Here is an 18,108-nt window from a genome sequence, read left to right on the forward strand (position 1 = left end):
TTTTTGCTTGAAGAAATGAGTTCTATAGTGACATGCTTTCAAGTACGTCTGTGATCTAGTTTGTGACAATACATGGGATGACTTATGTTTCTAATTATATTATGATTCTAATATACCTTCCTGATCACATGTTTGCACCTCAAACACTGCACTTCAGCTTATATGGCCCTCAAATTAGTTCATTAATCTGTCTATTTTTAGTACAAATATTGTGTCCAAAAATACTTTGAAGTTCCAAACATGATTAATACATGACCTCTGCCGTTTTTGGAGCTCATAGTCAAGTGTGAGAAGAAAGACCAGCTTAAATGTACTGTCATCATGAGAGAAAACCATTCAAATATAACTTTATCTACCTTAATATACACATTGCAAATCCAAGAATTCTCCAAGTCTAATCCCAAAATCTCATATACTTTCTGTATTTGACTCAGCACATAATAGGTGTTGGTACATCACAGAGAGTTCCATATCTACAATTATGAACAGTATAGTCAAGATGGCATGGACATGATTCTTAGTATAGACCTAAGGAAAAAGTGAAGACAGATAAATTATAGAAACTAGCTGTATACCCTATTTATGAATGCAGGGAAGCAGTTCACATAAAATAAAAATTCTCAAAGAATACTTCACGATTTTCATAAGATAAACATAATCAGTTCTAAACCCAATGTAAATTGTCACAAGCATTCAACTTAGACAACATTGTGTTGTGTATATGTGTGACACACGTGTTTGAATATTCCTTGAATAAGATGTTTCTAATAGTTGGAAAAATATTTGAACATACTAATATTATGCTTCTGAGAACTCTAAAGCCAATCAAAAGTTGTAAGAGGAAAAAAAAAAAAACAAAAAAACAAAAAAGTTGTAAGAGGTTTTACTTTGTCATTATATCAACGATCTTGAACGTAATACATAATTGTAGTCCTGGAAAATTCTCCTTCCTATGCCACATAACTTGAAACTCTTCTTTCTTTCAAAGAGTACTTCAGAATTTTGAAAAATAATATTAATGCAAAATATTTGCACATGAAGGATCTTATGTGACTATTTGATGTAAGGTCTTTAAATGAAAACACTTTTGATTTTTGATAGATAATTTATAAGCACTATATTTATACATTTATAAGTACTCTTGTTTTTCAACTTTTTAATGTATATTTTTTATTGGAGTTCGATTTACCAACATAGAGTATAACACCCAGTGCTCATCCCATCAAGTGCCCCCCTCAGTGCCCGTCACTTGCCTCCCTTTCCACTACCCCTTGTTCGTTTCCCAGAGTTAGGAGTCTCTCATATTTTGTCACCCTCTCTGATATTTCCCCTCATTTTCTCTCCTTTCCTCTATAATCCCTTTCACTATTTTTTATATTCCTTGTATGAGTGAAACCATATAATGATTGTCCTCCAAATGACTTACTTCACTCAGCATAATACCCTCCAGTTCCATCCACATAGAAGCAAATGGTGGGTATTCATCATTTCTAATAGCTGAGTAATGTTTTTCAACTTTAGAAACGAAAATAGTCTTTTTTAAATGTTTTTTTAAGAAGCTCTCTTGCCTTTTGATAACACAAAAGTTCTTTTAAATTTGTCTCTGGAAAAGTTAGTCTTTCTAGACCTAGCTCAACTATCCTCTCTTTTGTGAAATATTTCCTTCTCTCTGCAACAGCTTTGTTTCCTACCCTTCTGTCTTTCTTACCCACTCACTTTCTCTTCCCATCTGTTTACATTTTACTAAGTTAAAAAAAATAATAAAAGTAGATGGCAGTGGACAAATTGAAAAATATATGCGGGAATCTTCACAGTAGGGAGCTGTAGCGACTGACTATGAAATTTGGCTCTGAACTTTCAACTACTTTTTAAGAAATGTTTTGTCTGAACCTTAAAAAAATGCAAAGTAAAAACAGTCTCTCACCCTTCTGAAAGGGGAAATGAACTTCCTACCTCTGCTCATTCTTTTATCTAAAGTATGAGATATATATGTTTATAATAAGCCATGTTTAGATTCCATTATTGCCTTGGTTTCCAAAAATTATTGTTTATTATTACTAATGAAAGGTCACCAAAAGCAATTTCCCTTAATCTGTGTGTCACAATCCTGCTATTTTTGTTGAGCATGATATCCATTCTACTTAGTTGTTTTGTTTTTTGTGTGTATGAGTGTGTGTATGTGTAAGAACTCTCTGAGGTTAACATCTGTCAGCATTTTATTTTTATAGATGGATGCCAACTATTGTGCTTGCTATATTGTAAATATATTGCTGTATTTATGTTCCCATTCTTTTTTTTCCTCAAAGACATGATTGAATCTTTAATATGTCCAACACACTGCTCAGTTTTGCTTTAATTAAAAAGAAGCTTGTTCCTTTAAATATTTCTTTTCTTTAAGGGGTATATCCATTGGCCTAAACTATATTCCTTTCTAATTTATATTTATTATCATATATCTTACCTAAATCATATGTATATGAATAATAGTCAATATTATTAAATAAAAGTAACATATCTATATGATGTTTCTTCTATTGCTATATACATAGCAATATATGTGGGTGCATATGTACATATATATATTTCATACATATGTTATATATGTGGTGTCATATATGGTATCATATCATGGTGTATATCATATACCATGCTCTATCTATTCATCTGCCTATGAAAGCAGACAGATTTGTATCCGGTTTTGTATCAGGTAAACAGTTAATTTTGATGCTTCATATCATCTAGAGATATTGTTAGTATTCATAGTCTGATTCAGGCATCTGGGATAGAGTGGGAGATTTGCGTTTCTGATGAGACCTCAGGGGTGACATATGCTGCTGTCTGTGGAGCACAGTTAGAATGTCAAAGACTAAAGAACTAAGGAGTTCAAGTTCTGACTTTGCCCTTGATTCTGATCTTGACCTAGAGACTTTTTCCTCTTGATCTTTTTCCTTACCTATTAAATGAGTGGAATCATATTTCCCTTGCCTTTTCACGGAACTGTTCTGTGGTTTAAATTAAATTAATTAAGAAAATACTTTCTAACAAAAAAGCACAAGAGGGGATAATACAGATAGCTATTTCCTCTTATCCTTTGAATAGTATATCTTGTGCCCTAATTTCTGTTGGTGTTTGCCCATTTAGCTTGAAATGATGGACCCGGCTTTAATGTTATCTTTCAATAGTTCTGTGTCCTCATTTACCCACTTTTTGTTCAACCGTTAATTTATTCATTCAACAGGTATTTCTTGAGTAGCTACTGTGTGCCATGCATGGTGCCAACTTCTGAAAATATGATTGGCTTCTTTTACTTCTACTTTTCTTCATTCTCTCAAATAATTTCTTCTATTGATCTCACTCTGCTCTGTAACCTCTCATTATCTTTCCTTCTGCCTTCAAAAGAGTATTGGAATCATTAATCTGAAGTTTACATTTTTAAAATCAGTTTTATCCAATTCTACAAATATTCACTGACTCCCCACAATATGGCAAATTCTCTGCAAAATGAATATAAAATTGAAGAAATTAGAGAAAAGACAATCCTTTTATCCCATCAGTTATATCCTACTTATGGAATGGGATATTTCACAATTTCTCAAGTAATTGTAGTACCAGGCAGGATATGACTGGTGTCATCAGACTTTGAAGAATGCTTGAAAAGTAAAAAATAGAGCTGGTTTGAGGGCTTTGCAAAAACTTTTTAAAGATGACTAAACTGTGACAGGAGGAGAGGGGAGGAAGGAAAAAAAAATGGATGTTACAAGTAGAACAAATCATGCCTTGTCTTCTCTTTGCTTGCATTCTTGATGAGTGACTTGGGCAAGGGATCAGTTATGGTCAAAAAGATTTTAAAACTTTTCTTAAGGAATATATGAAGGGAAGGTGGAAATTCATATTGGAATCATACTGTGATGGCTTTGGATGCCAGCTACGGAAGTCTGTGCTCAATGGAAGGGGCATAGAGGAATCTCTGAAGGTTGCTGTTGGCCTTTCTGCCATGCATTCAAAGTCAACCTTTAATTCAAGTCAATTGGGATTTGAACACAAATCCACTCTAAGAATTGAGTTCAGATAGAGCAGATTGGTGACTTCCAATTTTGCAGTTTTTATCAAGGTGGAATACATACTTGGCACAATATAATGGACTGTGTGATGACACCTGGCTGCTAGGTAAACCTTGTTCAGTAAATTGCTAGCTTGTCGACCTTTGAGAAGGCATTCGCGTCTGTGAGCCTTAGGCACTTTTTCTTATGGGAATAATAAACTCTTCCTATGTTCAAAGTCATTGTGAGAGATAAATATGGCAAATAAATTTGAAAACCATAAACCTTGAAAGCATGAAAGTCTGTCCAACTATAAGAACTCCACCGTGGGTGCCTGGGTGGTGGCTCAGTTAGTTAAGTGTCCAATTCTTGGTTTCAGCCCAGGTCATGATCTCAGGGTCATGATCTCAGGGCTGTGAGATCGAGCACCATGTTGGGCTCCAGGCTCAGCATAGAGTCTGCTTGAGATTCTCTGTTGCTCTCTCTCTGCCCTTCCCACTCATGCTTTCTCTCCATCTCTCTTTCTCTCTCTCTCTCTTTCTCAAATAAATAAATGAATAAATATTTTTTTAAAAAGACTTCCCTCGATTATTTCTATTCCTCCCTGTCCCCCTTTCAGGGTGGGACATTAGAGGGGGTGATCTTGTCTGCCTCTTTTTCCTTCTCCTTTAAATGAAGTACTATATACTCCATCGTTTTGAAGCTCAGTATACACTTTTTGAGAACACATCCAACAATCAGTTTCTTTTACCCATTCCTTTTTGAAACCCCAAAATCATTCACAAAGCCGCTTCTACTATTTTATGCTGTAATAAACTTTTATGTGCAGGCTGTACTAATTATAATGTCATTCTAACTTTAGTTTCAATATCATCTCTTGAGATAGCCACAACCCACTGGCTACTGAACCCCTCATGGATCACTCGCCATCCTCTTTTATTTGTTTTATGGCATTTTTGATTACTAAAATTACCTTCATTTATTTGCTTGTATGTTGTGTATCTCTTTAGTCAATATGATTTTATTAGTTCATTATGTGACAGACAATGTCATTGAAACTGGGGATAGGGAAATAGGAACTGAACTGATGTGTGTGCCCTTAAGGAAACAGACAGTAATAAATATTGATATAGATATTATTATACACATAAACATAAACACATAAACATCAGGTGGTAAAAGGTGCTATAAAGAATAAAACAAGCTGAAAGATTAGAGACGAGAGGCTGTTATGCCATTTTATGTTAGATATTCTGGGCAGGGTACCCTGCTTAGATGCTATTTGTTCAAAGACCAGAGGACATAGGGAAAGGGCATATCTAAGGAAAAAGGGCATATCTAAGGAAAAGTATTTCAGAGAAAGGGCATATCTAAGGAAAAAGTATTTCAAGCAGAGAGAACTGAAAGCAAAGGCCCTGAAGTGGGGGCATGCTTGGTCAAGTGAGGAGGACCTTCACCCGGGTGGCTGGAGGGCAAGGAGCCATGCAAGAGTAGGAGGTGATGGGACCACAGAGTACAGGGTGGCCTGAGGCACTGTAAGACAGGCTTCAGAGTCTGTGTTAAGATCTGAGATTTTACTCTGAATGAAATGGTGAGTTTGGAAGGCTTTGGGTTGAGGAATGATGTCATCAAACTTAGATCACTCTTCCTATCTTATGGTGAAGAAGAACAACTGGGAAGAGGGAAAGAAGGGAGAACCTGTGAGAAAGAAGGAAGAACTCACTCTCTGGCTCCCCAAAATCACTGTGCTCATCTCTTCCAGGACACATAATCATGTCACTTTAAATTAGTCATGATGGGAATGTTTATACCATAGAAGTCTGCAAAAGCTGTAAATCAGGGATTTCTTTCCTCTGTCTCTCTCCCTCTCTGCCCCTTTTTCATTTTGTCCTTGCTTATTTTCCTTCTTTCCTTTATCCCTCCTCCTCTTCTTCCTTCGTTTTCTTTCTTTCTTGCATAATAGTATAAATACTTATTGTTTATAAATAAAGTTGTCAATAAACATTTACCAGGGCATCTTGGAGGAGAACAATAAGAGGTTATTACAACAGTTCAAGTGAGGGATGATGGTGGCTTAGATATAAGACAAGCATGGTAGTGAAGGAGATGATACGAAAAGTCAGATTCTGGAAGGCATCTCCATAGAAATCACTGAGGAGTTTTGCTGACTGATTAAGAAATGGTTGTGAAAATGATGATGCATCAAAGATGGCTTCTAGGTTCTTGACCTGAGTAATTGAAAAAATAGTTGTCATTGATTGAGATGGAAATGGCTTCAGGAGGAGCAGTTTGGGAGGCAAGTGTCAAGAATCTGGTTCTGATATATGAAGATTGAGATGTCTCTTAGATTTGTCCAAATGGAGATATCCTGTAGAAAGTTGGATGTTTGAGTCTATCAATCAGGAGAGGAGTCTGGACTAGAAATATCACTTTGGGAATTGTCTATAAAAAGAATGGTATGCCCCTATTCTTCATAATTTAACTGGTGATTAATCGCTTATCAGTTTTTCAAAATTTTCATGCAACATCAGAGAAGCAATGTCAATGCATGGCTATTTCATCTTCTTGAGACTGCTGAGTCAGATGTTCGCTTATTACATTGTTTTATAATATAATTTAGGCAACTAAGTAAATTCATATGACATGAATTGATTGAAGCCCTACTTGCTCTTCCCCAATTCTATTTCATACTTATGCTTTTTGCTTCTTGGAACTAGTTAGCTCTACCCATTATTTCTTAAATTCTGGTTCCAGGATCCAGAACTGCCTGCATCAGAATTGAATGGGTTTATTTTATTTTATTTTATTTTATTTTATTTTATTTTATTTTACTTATTTATCATTTAAAATTTTTTTGAATGGGTGTATTTTAAAATGTAGAATTCTGAATTTAAATACTAGACCTATTAAATAGTAATATTAGCCCATGTTCCAAGAATCTGCATTGTAACACTCATTGTCACTAGTATGCACATAAAGATTATAAAGATTCAGCCACTCGTGCTACAGTGTATAAATCTGTAGTATTTTTATCCCTTTTAAGAATTGCCCTTTGCAAAAAAATTTAATGACTGTTTTTATCATTTATATAATTAAACCTGCCTACCCATATTCTAGATTGCTTGGATTAGAATAGAATTTATTTCCGTCATAAAGATTCTGGTCATTAGTTAAGGAACTCAATAGCAAAGTCAAGTTTAACCATCCATTTTTTTTCTTGCAAAAAGTATCATTTTAGGATATACTGCAACTTTAGGATATAGTCAAACAAAAATTCAGTTACAATTTTATTTTATCTTTTATTTTTTAAAAAATACTTTATTTATTTATTTGACAGAGAGAGAGAGAAAGAGAGAATGAGCACAAGCAGGGGAGTGGCAGGCAGAGGGAGAGGGAGAAGCAGGCTCCCTGCTGCGGAGCAGAGAACCTAATTTAGGGGCTCCATCCCAGGACCCTGGGATCATGACCTGAGCCAAAGGCAAATGCTTAACTGACTGCACCACCCAGGTGCACCTCAGTTTCAATTTTAGACATTGAATTGCTCTGGTACTTTTAAAAGTTTGCTAAATATTTCTGATTTTCCCTGTGCTGAGCAAAAATAGAATACTATCATATTTCCTTGTGATTTGTGATTTAAGTGGGCCAGTTAAAGGAGTTGAGACCAATAAGTATTGTACTTGGGGCCAGAACATTTAAACATCAGTGTCCCTTCATCTTCTTGTATCTTTCTCCACAATTGAGATGGAGGCTACCTTGTTTTTCTATTTACCTGAGTTACTATGATTAGCAGAGCTCCTCTACCAGTCTGTAACAGACATTTAGCATGAGTGAGAAATACACCTCTGTAATTTTAAGCCACTAGGTTGGCGATTGGTGATTACTGTAGCACAACCTATTTTCTCTAGAAAAACTGGACTTAAGTTATTTTCTAGTAAAATAGACTGGAACTGACCTAAACTAATTTGTTTTTTCAACAGTGGTCAGGGATTTCTTTCAATGCTTTCATCTTTGACAATAAAAGATAGGTAGGTACTATGTCTCTTCTCTTACAACTTTACTACTAGATAGTTTGTTCAAAAAATACCAAACCCCCAAGTAAGTTACAGACCAATTTCTGCAAACATGCTTTTACTGACAATCAGTTACAAAATCCTTCAAACAGCTAATTTCAATAATCTGGGGGTAGCCTATGTTTTCTGTCCTTTTCAGCATGCCATCTAGAACCTTGTAAGTAGGGTGCATTGTTGAACAAACACAGCAGTATTTTGGTGGCAGGAGCAATGAGCCTTCCAGTAGTACCAGGCAAAGGAGCCACCTTCTTCACTTGGGGGGTGGATGACAAATTAAGTAGAAATCCACATCTAAAGTGTCAAAGATGTCAAGTGTCAAAGTCCTCTTGGACTTTAACTAGGAATTGTACATGTTGTCCTCTGAAGGAGGAGATGATTGCCCGGTATTCTAGCCAATCATGTATCTTGGAGCCCACTTGTCTCATCAATAAAAAACTGTTACATTCTTTAAAAATTATCAACCCCCCACCCCATGTATAATTTTACAGATCAATATTTGGAAATCCAAAGCATTTGCCTTAGTTGCTCCTGGAGTTCAAACTATTGATTAAGAAACTTGAGATCCTAACCAACCTAGAGAATGAATCCTTGACTAGAATTTCTTCAAATATATATTTTTTAAAAACTGTATTTATTTATTCATGAGAGACACAGAGCGAGAGGGAGAGAGAGAGGCAGAGACACAGGCAGAGGGAGAAGCAGGCTCCATGCAGGGAGACCGCCGTGGGACTCGATCCCAGGTCTCCAGGATCACGTCCTGGGCTGAAGGTGGCGCTAAATTGCTAGGCCACTCAGGCTGCCCGAATTTCTTCAAATCTTAATTTTTTCTTAATTTAAAATAATATACTTTATACTGTACCTACTGGAGCATTTTGAACTAAATTAAATCCACTAACAGAATTAATTATGGATCTTTGTTTATTTACCTTTATACTCTACTACGAGTGTAAAAAATGTAAAACGGACCAGAAACTTATATTAGTTTACTTGACAAATCCAAATGTGATAGTACTTGATTTTTAGTAGTTTACTTCAGACGTTGTAAAGTTCTCTATATTTCTGTAGTTCACTTCAGTATTAAATAGATCCATAACCATCTGTACTTATTAAACAAAAAAATATATTATTGAACTATTTATATATTGTTTAGAGTTTTTGTAAACAACCAAAAAAAAACTATATCAGTCTAAAAGGAAAATCTTGAAACTTTGGGTTACAAGTTTAGATTCTGCTGTCCTCTTTCTTCATTTTCATGGTCTGGAAAGGATACTAGCCTTCCTTAATGGTTTAGTTTCCAAGTATTTTGCCAACTGTGAATGAACTAGGTCAATGAAGGAAAACATTCTTTCTACAGCCTACATGAATATTCTGTTGTTTGAAAAACTGGACCAGCCCATCAATCATTTTGTTAATATTTGTAGATTCTCTCTCACAGAGTTGGAATATAATTTGTAAAACCTCATCAATCAGCATGTGTTTCCCCAAATCTTCACCTCATTTTAAATTCTTTTAGTTCCTGTTTTATATAAATTAACTTCTGAATGCCTTTGACAGCAAATTAGATTGGTAAGGAGATTAAAGGTATGTAAAGCATATAAAATGACTGATTTAATAATATTTCTTAAAAACCTGGAATAGTTTCTTAAATATTAAAATTTTAGACATTAGATGTAATTTATGATGATATATTTTAATATTAGCATTTTAAAATAAAACTATTTTAAAAAAGGATCCCACTAATAACCCCTCTGATTCAAAAAATAATGTTTATAAACTTACAGATATTAAAAAAATTAATTGGTGGTATTTCACATCTTCACCCATATGACAACCTTTGTCTCTAAAATTATAATATTTTATAAACAATAACAAGAACCCTCATAGTTAATTTATATGAACTTGATTTTAACTGTTTTAATATTTTTATTAATTTTGACTCCTGTGAATTTTGATTTTTGGAGGTCAGATTTTTCCAAACTTAGAAAGCACAACTACAGTAGATTGGATTGATTATTCCTAGCAAAGTAATTTATTGATATTAGTGATCCTATTATTGTGCAATGACTTTTAGGGAATCCAAGAGAATAACTTTTTATTATAGGAAAAGTGTTTCCAGGTGACAGAATTTAAAGTGAAATACTTAAATCCTTTAGGCATCTCATTTTAATGAGGATGTTTTTGTTTTAAGATTTCTTTTTGAATAATGTAAAATGAATATTTTGGATATGTGTTAGTTCAGAATTTCTCTTTAAACTTCAGCTTTATGAAAAAAATAAACTTCAGCTTTATGGAGGTATAATTAACATATGAAATTGTAAGAGATTTAAAATGTACATTGTGATGATTTGATATACATATAGTGTTTGAAAGGATTCCCCCCACACACATCGTTAATTAAAACATCTATCACCTCACATATTTATTTTTTTCCTATTGTAAAAACATTAAAGTTCTACTCTTTTAGCAAAGTTTAAGGAAATTTTTAATGATGACCACATCTTGATTAATTTCTTTTCCTTTCAGGTTATTGATCATTAAAATGGCATTGTAAAGAGAGGACTCAGAAATAACAGTAAGTCTTAACCATTTGAAAGACATATCATTTAATGTTGAACTAAAGCACATGACAGCATATTTGGCAATTTTTTCCCTTCTAATTTTGTACACTGGTATAGGGCATAGAACGTGAGCAAAAACCCTTAGACCTCAAGGTATATTTTTATGTGAAACCAAAATATTTTTAACTAACTCTGCTAGTCAATAATTTTTGGATTTGGCACTCTATAGTATAGTCCTATTTTTGCAAAAAGTCAACAAAGTATTTCCCTTCTAATTCAATATCCTTTTTCCCTGAAACGATCTTTCCTTTTGGTGTAAAGGCTTATAAACTTAGTGTTTTTACAGCAACAATATTATATTAATATATAACAATATATTATATTGTTCCTTTTGCTGTGCTGGAAATAATGTTTATGTTGGATTTAAACTTTTGTAGTCTGAAGATTGTACTTATTACAACAAATGAGATAGGTATGATAGGAACCCTTCTTTCCTTTCTAGAGTTAGATGATTCCTGTTAGTAATACACTTACATTTATATTTATAATATAAATTGCCATTGCTCTTTTAAACCATGAATTATAATGTTTCATATTTATAATAAGTTATTTCAATCAGCCATATGTTTTCTTCTGAAGAACATACATCCTATACAATGGACCAGAGAACATCTTACCTTTAGTCATTATTCATTAGAATAATTTAAAATATCTGTTCTGGTCAAATTATTAAGCAATATTTTATAAAGTATTGTTTTAATGCAACAGATTTACTTCCTCTCCTGACATTAAAATATGCTTTCCTGATTATAACATTTCTACCCGAAGACAGCTGATACAAAAATGCACATAACAAAGCCTCAGTAATAAAACAAAGAAAAATAATGTGAAATTCAAAACAACTGGTGAATTTAAATATACATGTGTGTGCACTCCCACACACACACATAGAAATTAAATGGCTAAATAGTAATATATCATTACATACTTTATAGATATGCAATTATATGTCATATAAGCATATAATAATATAGGATATATTTAAATAAATTATGTAAGTACATGTAAGTAAATTATGTGAGTATTTATAAATATTTAAATATATGTAATTATGTAGATATATCATTATAAAAGCAATAAGTTGGAAAACTCAAAACAGACTCACATAAAGAGAAACTTATTCACCTTTTCCTCCTCTTGTCTCCATGCCCTTCCCTGAGGTAGGCGGTGTCCAAGTGTGCTATGTGCCCCTCTACATCATTCAAGGGACTTTCTCCAACTTCAGAGAGCACAGATGCATATTTTTACATCTCTTTTGTCAGAAAGAGACATTTTTGGTTTTGATGTTTGTTTTTATTAACAAAATACCAGGAACATAGCTCTTCAGCTTGTTTTTCATAGCTATCCCTTCAGGCTAATATGCATAATATTCCATAATGTGCACACTAACTTTTAATTAAAGAAAATAAAAATCTGAATGTTCACTGTCCTTTTTCTATCACAGCCATAAATTAGAAAGTACCCATATTGCCATGAATGGTAAACCTCAGCGGTATTTTCACTCCAGCTCTGATAGTCATGAAAATGACACTAAGGCCTATTATGTTAGAACAGACATCAAGATTTGTGAAGTGAATAGTAATTCAGTAAACATGAGTTCTTGTACTGGTCTGTGATGTGTTGTTATCCATTTCCAAAAATATCTGTTCTTTATTGTAATATATGTGCCGCTTTCCTATGATGTGATGGTTGCATTCTTCAGACATCATATTTGATGAAAAAAAAGAATCGTATTATAAAATTATGTGTTTCTGGAGAAAGGAATGAGTTAAAGGATGAATTTGCTATTGTACTACCATCGGTGGTTAAAATATTCAAGATTCTCTTTTAAGATTAGGCAGCATGAAGGAGCAAAAATAAATTAAGCCATAGACTTTTACAAATGAACATAATTCAAGGAAAATAAACAGTAAAATCATATTTGAGGGTAAATAACATTACTTAATGACAACATTAAGCAATTTTGTTTACAATGGCATTGATCATCAGAAAGCTATATATATATTTTTATATAAAGTATAATAATATTTCATTATTTAAGTATATTACATTTATACTGATATTATATGTATTATATATTTATATATTCTATATATTATATTGATATATCTTCCATACTGATAGGTGCATCTGACTTTTGACCATAGAATGTTTTTATTTTATAAAATTTAAATCCTAACACAACAGTATGACAAAGCCAGATAATGCTTTTAAAAAGGTTTTCAAATTAACAAGCTTTTAAGTCTCTGTGTGAGGATATGGTGTGTGAATATGTATTCATAGCATCGAGCCTACATTAGGAGTTAACATTGTGGATCGGGGAGTTTTAGCCTAGCTGATGTGTGAAGAGAAAATTGACAAGAATGATTCAATAATTGATTCAATTCAAGAATGCTTCACTATCTCCCACTATTTATTGAACATTTACTATATGCTAGATAATTTTCTAAGCAGTAGAGTTATATAGTGAACACAAGTCCTAACAAGTATGATTCTTACATTCTTGTGGTAGTGATGGGGCCAGAGGAAGAGTAGACATTAACCAACAACCAAACAAATAAAAACAATCACACTATTTTTGAAAGTGATGAATAATGTGGAGAAAAAGTAAGTTGAGTGGGAAACTAGGAGAAGGGTATCATCTATTTTTGGTTGGGGAAGACTTTTCTGAGTTAGTAGCATCTGAGAAGAGAATTGCTATGTACTATTATCTAGGAAAGCACATCCAGGCAGAGGGAAGAAGCTAAGTCAAGTTTCCAAGGAGAGTGTACATGGCATATCTGAGCAATACCAAAGTGGCCAATACAATGAGGCAAGACCATGCAAGCTCTTCTTGGCCATGTTCAGAATATTGGAACTTTTTTCTAAGTCAACTAGAAAGCCATCCATCAGAGGTTATTGATCAGAGATATGAACTGATTTAGATTTTTAAGAATTCACTTTGCTGTGCAAATAATAGCCAGAGAGAAAAATAGAAAATAGTTAAATACTTATCATAGGACTTGAGAAAAGTGGACTTGTATCCAGTAGGTGCTTTTATTTTGTTTTTAATTTTTTTAAATATTTTATTTGCTTATGAGAGAAAGAGACAGAGGTAGATAGCCACAGAGATAGCAAGAGAGAGCCTAAGTGGGGAGGAAAAGGAGAAGCAGGCTCCCCGCTGAGCCAGGACCCCCCCCCACACACACACACAAGGTGGGACTTGATTCTAGGACCCTTGGATCATGACCTGAGCCGAAACCAAGAGTTAGAAGCTCAACCGACTAAGCCACCCAGGTGTCCCTCCAGTAGGCGCTTTTAAATAGAATGATTTGAATACCATGATGTTTGATTTATAATTTATTTAATTCTCTCAAAAGAATAGAATATGAGTAGAATCTTTCAAACAATATAGTGAGTTTCCTGTCAGTACTATTATCTTCATCCTCTTTGTCATCATCATCGTTATCATTAACATTATCAAAAGGCATGAGGAAAACAATGCCCTTAGGAAGAATAATGGTCCCCTGAAAGGCTTTTACAAATATGACCTTCTTCCTTTGCTAAAAGGCAAACATAAAGGGTTTTGGGGCATGCTTTTCATAGAATTGTTTAAGAAAAATACACACAACATCCACTGCTTTATTCACTTTAAAGTTGTGGCATAAGTTATAATTATAACCTAATTTAAGGAAACATAGCAGCTAAAATAAACCTATCTGCATTATTTCTATTAACATTTTAAAAATTGAGGTTTAATCAAGCTTCCCTCCCATTTGCATGAAAATTTGATCCATATATATAGATATTCATTTTAAGTTAACTTTTTAAAGTACTAGTTAATCCTTAGATATGACTGCTCTCTGTATATTGTTATTTTGGATAAAATTTTTTCAATGCTCAGCCTCAATTGATAGGGATGGTACACATGTATGCACAGCCATGCATAACAGTAACTGTGCTCCTTGAAATCCATGCCTTGGTACATGGAGAGGAGCATATTATTGAAAATTGTTCTTTTGAAAGCTGTTTTTCAACTTTCTACTTCTTTAGTTTCCTGAGGACTGCTCTATAACAAAGGGCTTATTTTTTATTTTGTGAGTATGTGTGTATCTGGTGTTGTTTTTTTGGTGTTGCTTTCTTTTTAGCCTGACAGGATGACGAATAGTGCTAATTTTAACTTGAGTTTCAAATACTGATTGATATTTATAACATACACCTTTAATATAGTAACAAAATAAACAAAAGGAGACCATTAAGCGAATGAAGAAATAGTATACATAAAACATTCCAGTTTTTGGATCTAGGTCTGACAACCCAATTTATGTACCTTAGAACACCGATCTTGTGTGTAAATTAACTGGATAATTTCAACATATTCCATAGTTTGTATATTGAACTAGAAGAATGAAGTGTTTAAAATCATAAAAGGAATTAGTAATACTCTGGAATATAAAGTGACTATGAGCGCTTGTCTTTTAGTAAACATTTCCAATTTAATGATAAATGAATTTGCATATCTAAGGCCAAATTTGAAATCTTCTAATGCTAAAATTCTGTCTAGTCTCAGCTAAATTATATGTGATTAACTAATAAAAGTTGACACTAAACTCATTTTATATTTTAAATGTAAAACATATGTTGCAAAAGTTAGTTTCACATACATCAAATACCTCCAAACCATATGTATCAGTATTTATATAAATATACATTCATAAATCTTTGTGGAATGATCTTAAAGTTAAATTGCTAGTCTGAAGGTTAATATAACAGTGTCCAAATGGAATTGAGATCTCACAAATAAAAACATGCGTTCAGGCCTATTTGCCATGAGCCTAGCACTGAAGTACCTTCTGAAAGATGTTGCCATAGAGAGCTGTTTGTTTGGCCTTTCGTCCTGCTACCAAAAGAGTGTACACAGTTCAGCTGATGTCTAGAAGCTGTTATATTGTGCAAGCAGAGACAAGGGCTCTGCTTTTCTTGATAACAGTATAAATTGCTGTTTTTAAATGTCTAGATTTGGCCCTGGAAGAGAATATGGTCATGAGTATTCACCGGGGGAGGGGGGGGGGGCGGGAAAGGAGAGACTGGGGAGGTAGGGAGGAGTACAGAGTGAAGGAGGGCAAAGGCTCAGGTGAACCCCAGCTGGGAGGTAAGAAACCACCTCTGTGCCAAGGAGTATCAGACTGTGAGCACCCATGTGCTACCTGTAAATCCAGCATTGACATAGGAGTATTTTTCATACCGCATAGTATGAATAACTATAGTATTCTGGATAACCAAAGAACCAAATTTAAAAAGAAAAGTGAAACAGTCTACTTTTGTAAGACTAAATGAGACACTTCAGGTTGGTCTTCAAGTTGACCCCTTCCCTAGAGATCTTCAGTGGTATTATTTAACTAGTCTTGGTTTTTACTACATTTGGTTGCTTAAAACCTTACTGGCTCCCCATAGATGTAGCTTCACTTGCTAGAGCAGCACTACCTGTTAGCCAGATCCTTCTGAGAATGGTTAGATACCAATTAGAAAACATAAAGATAAAAATTAAGAATAAGCATTTAAAAAATTTTTATAAAACTTGCAGAGTTATTTTATATCTGTTGACTCGATAAAATGGAGCTGTGTTAATTTTCTAATTTAATTTTTCTTGTTATTTATTGTTACTGTGAATTTTAAAGTATCACTTCATGACTATTTGGAAAAAAAAAATAATAGTCTGGCAAACCATAGTTTGAGAAGCACTGGGCTAACACTTTTGCAATTTTAACATAGATCATTATAAGACAAGTCTGATCAATAGTAAAGTGTATTGTTTTTCTACTTCCTCAAAACATTAAGTTTACAATGAATTGGCTTAATTATATCCCCAAAGGAATTTATGTTTGGTTAATAAACTTCTTCTTTTCATTAAGTTAATAATTGTTAAATATTTATGTGAAAACATCCTGCATGCAAGAAAGTCGTGTTTAACACTAAATAGAATGTCAATAAGACTGCATTTATAAAATTCTAATATTATTTTATTATAAACCCAATCTTTGCTTGCTCCTACTGCTTAATTTCTCTAGTATATAGTATTTGTATGTGGTTATGTCTAAAAATTTATTGGAAAAAATTAATAAGATATTAATTTACCACCCAAGATATGATTTCTCATGAAAATCTTGAATTTCTGAACTTAGGAATTATACATTTGGTCTTTGATAGAGGAAAAATTGAAAAATCTCTTCACAAACTGTAATAATGAAATAATTCATTGACAGTTATGTTAACAAAGTATCTTCTTTTAGTAACCACTTGTGTTTTTTTCAAAGTCTTACAAGTGAAAATTATTCTTAGCTGATTCTAATAGCTAAGGGGAAGAGATATGCAAAAAGACTGCTTTTAATTTTGGAAAGCAAGCAAAATGAAATTCAAACATAGACATCAATAGAGAAAAGTGTACTCTAATTTGTCACTAAGTTCTTGCTCCCTATATTAAAACCAGCAATTCATGAAACTCACAAAGAGTCATTGTTTGCTGTGCATGTGGCAAGTCGGCAATTGCTTTATAAAATGTATTATTAAATTGCTGTTACTGCCATCTAGTGGGAAAAAATAATCCATGTCACCATGTCAGGGATTATATCCAAAACCCTAAAATTCTAAAAGGAAAGGGAAAGATACCTTTTGTGTGTATTGCAAGAAGTAAAACAGCAAACAAGAGACGCTCTGATGGGTGTTGGAATGTAATAGATATCTAGTCCCTAAATAAGTTCAAGAGGTTTGTGGGGAGAAAAAAAGGCAGGAGGGGTTGCATGCATTTGTAAGATTCATTTTGTGTAGAATGAAATCACCTATAAAATGTTATTTCCTGTTTGTATTACTTGTACACTTACTTTTTTTTTACCTGTTGGAATGTAGATTAAGTGTTTTGCATCCGCTCATTGTCTTAAAAATTAAGATAGCTGAGGTCAGTTCTTCTCAAACTTCAAGGGACAAAGGAATCACCTGGAAACCTCATTACAATGCAGATTAAGACTCAGTATCACAATGCCTGAGATTTGGCACTTCTAAGGGCTCTCAGGTGACATTGTGCTGCTGTTTGTGATCTCGCCCTACTTTGAGTAGTGATATCCCTTGAGTAGGTAATCATAGAGAAGGAGTTTGGAAGAGAAGCAAAACTCCCACAAAGTCTACTTCACTGTATATTATCTTGCTTTAATGTAATACAGTAGTTCTTTCAATGGCCTGTAGAGTCAAATTGCTAAAATCTTTTCTCAACTTTGTTATTTGCTATGTATGTAACCTTGAGCAAGATACATAGTTAACATCTCTAAGCCTCAATTTCATAATCTGTAAAATAAAATAGCAGTCACATAAGGATCCCATGGTTTTTATGAGGAATAAATGAGCTAAAAA

At 33.5% G+C, this 18,108-nt stretch overlaps 1 long non-coding RNA gene across 6 annotated transcripts in view; it reads left to right on the forward strand.

Annotated features, from left to right (window-relative positions):
- LOC144301758 (uncharacterized) overlaps positions 1 to 18,108 on the forward strand; it is a 580,647-nt gene that overhangs the window by 96,912 nt on the left and 465,627 nt on the right. For all 6 annotated transcript variants that reach the window (XR_013368542.1, XR_013368543.1, XR_013368545.1 and 3 more), the window contains exon 2: positions 10,634 to 10,682. This is a non-coding gene — a long non-coding RNA (uncharacterized LOC144301758). The remainder of the gene's footprint in view (positions 1 to 10,633; positions 10,683 to 18,108) is intronic.

This window comes from Canis aureus, chromosome 30 (assembly GCF_053574225.1).
Source record: "Canis aureus isolate CA01 chromosome 30, VMU_Caureus_v.1.0, whole genome shotgun sequence".
NCBI lineage: Eukaryota > Metazoa > Chordata > Mammalia > Carnivora > Canidae > Canis > Canis aureus.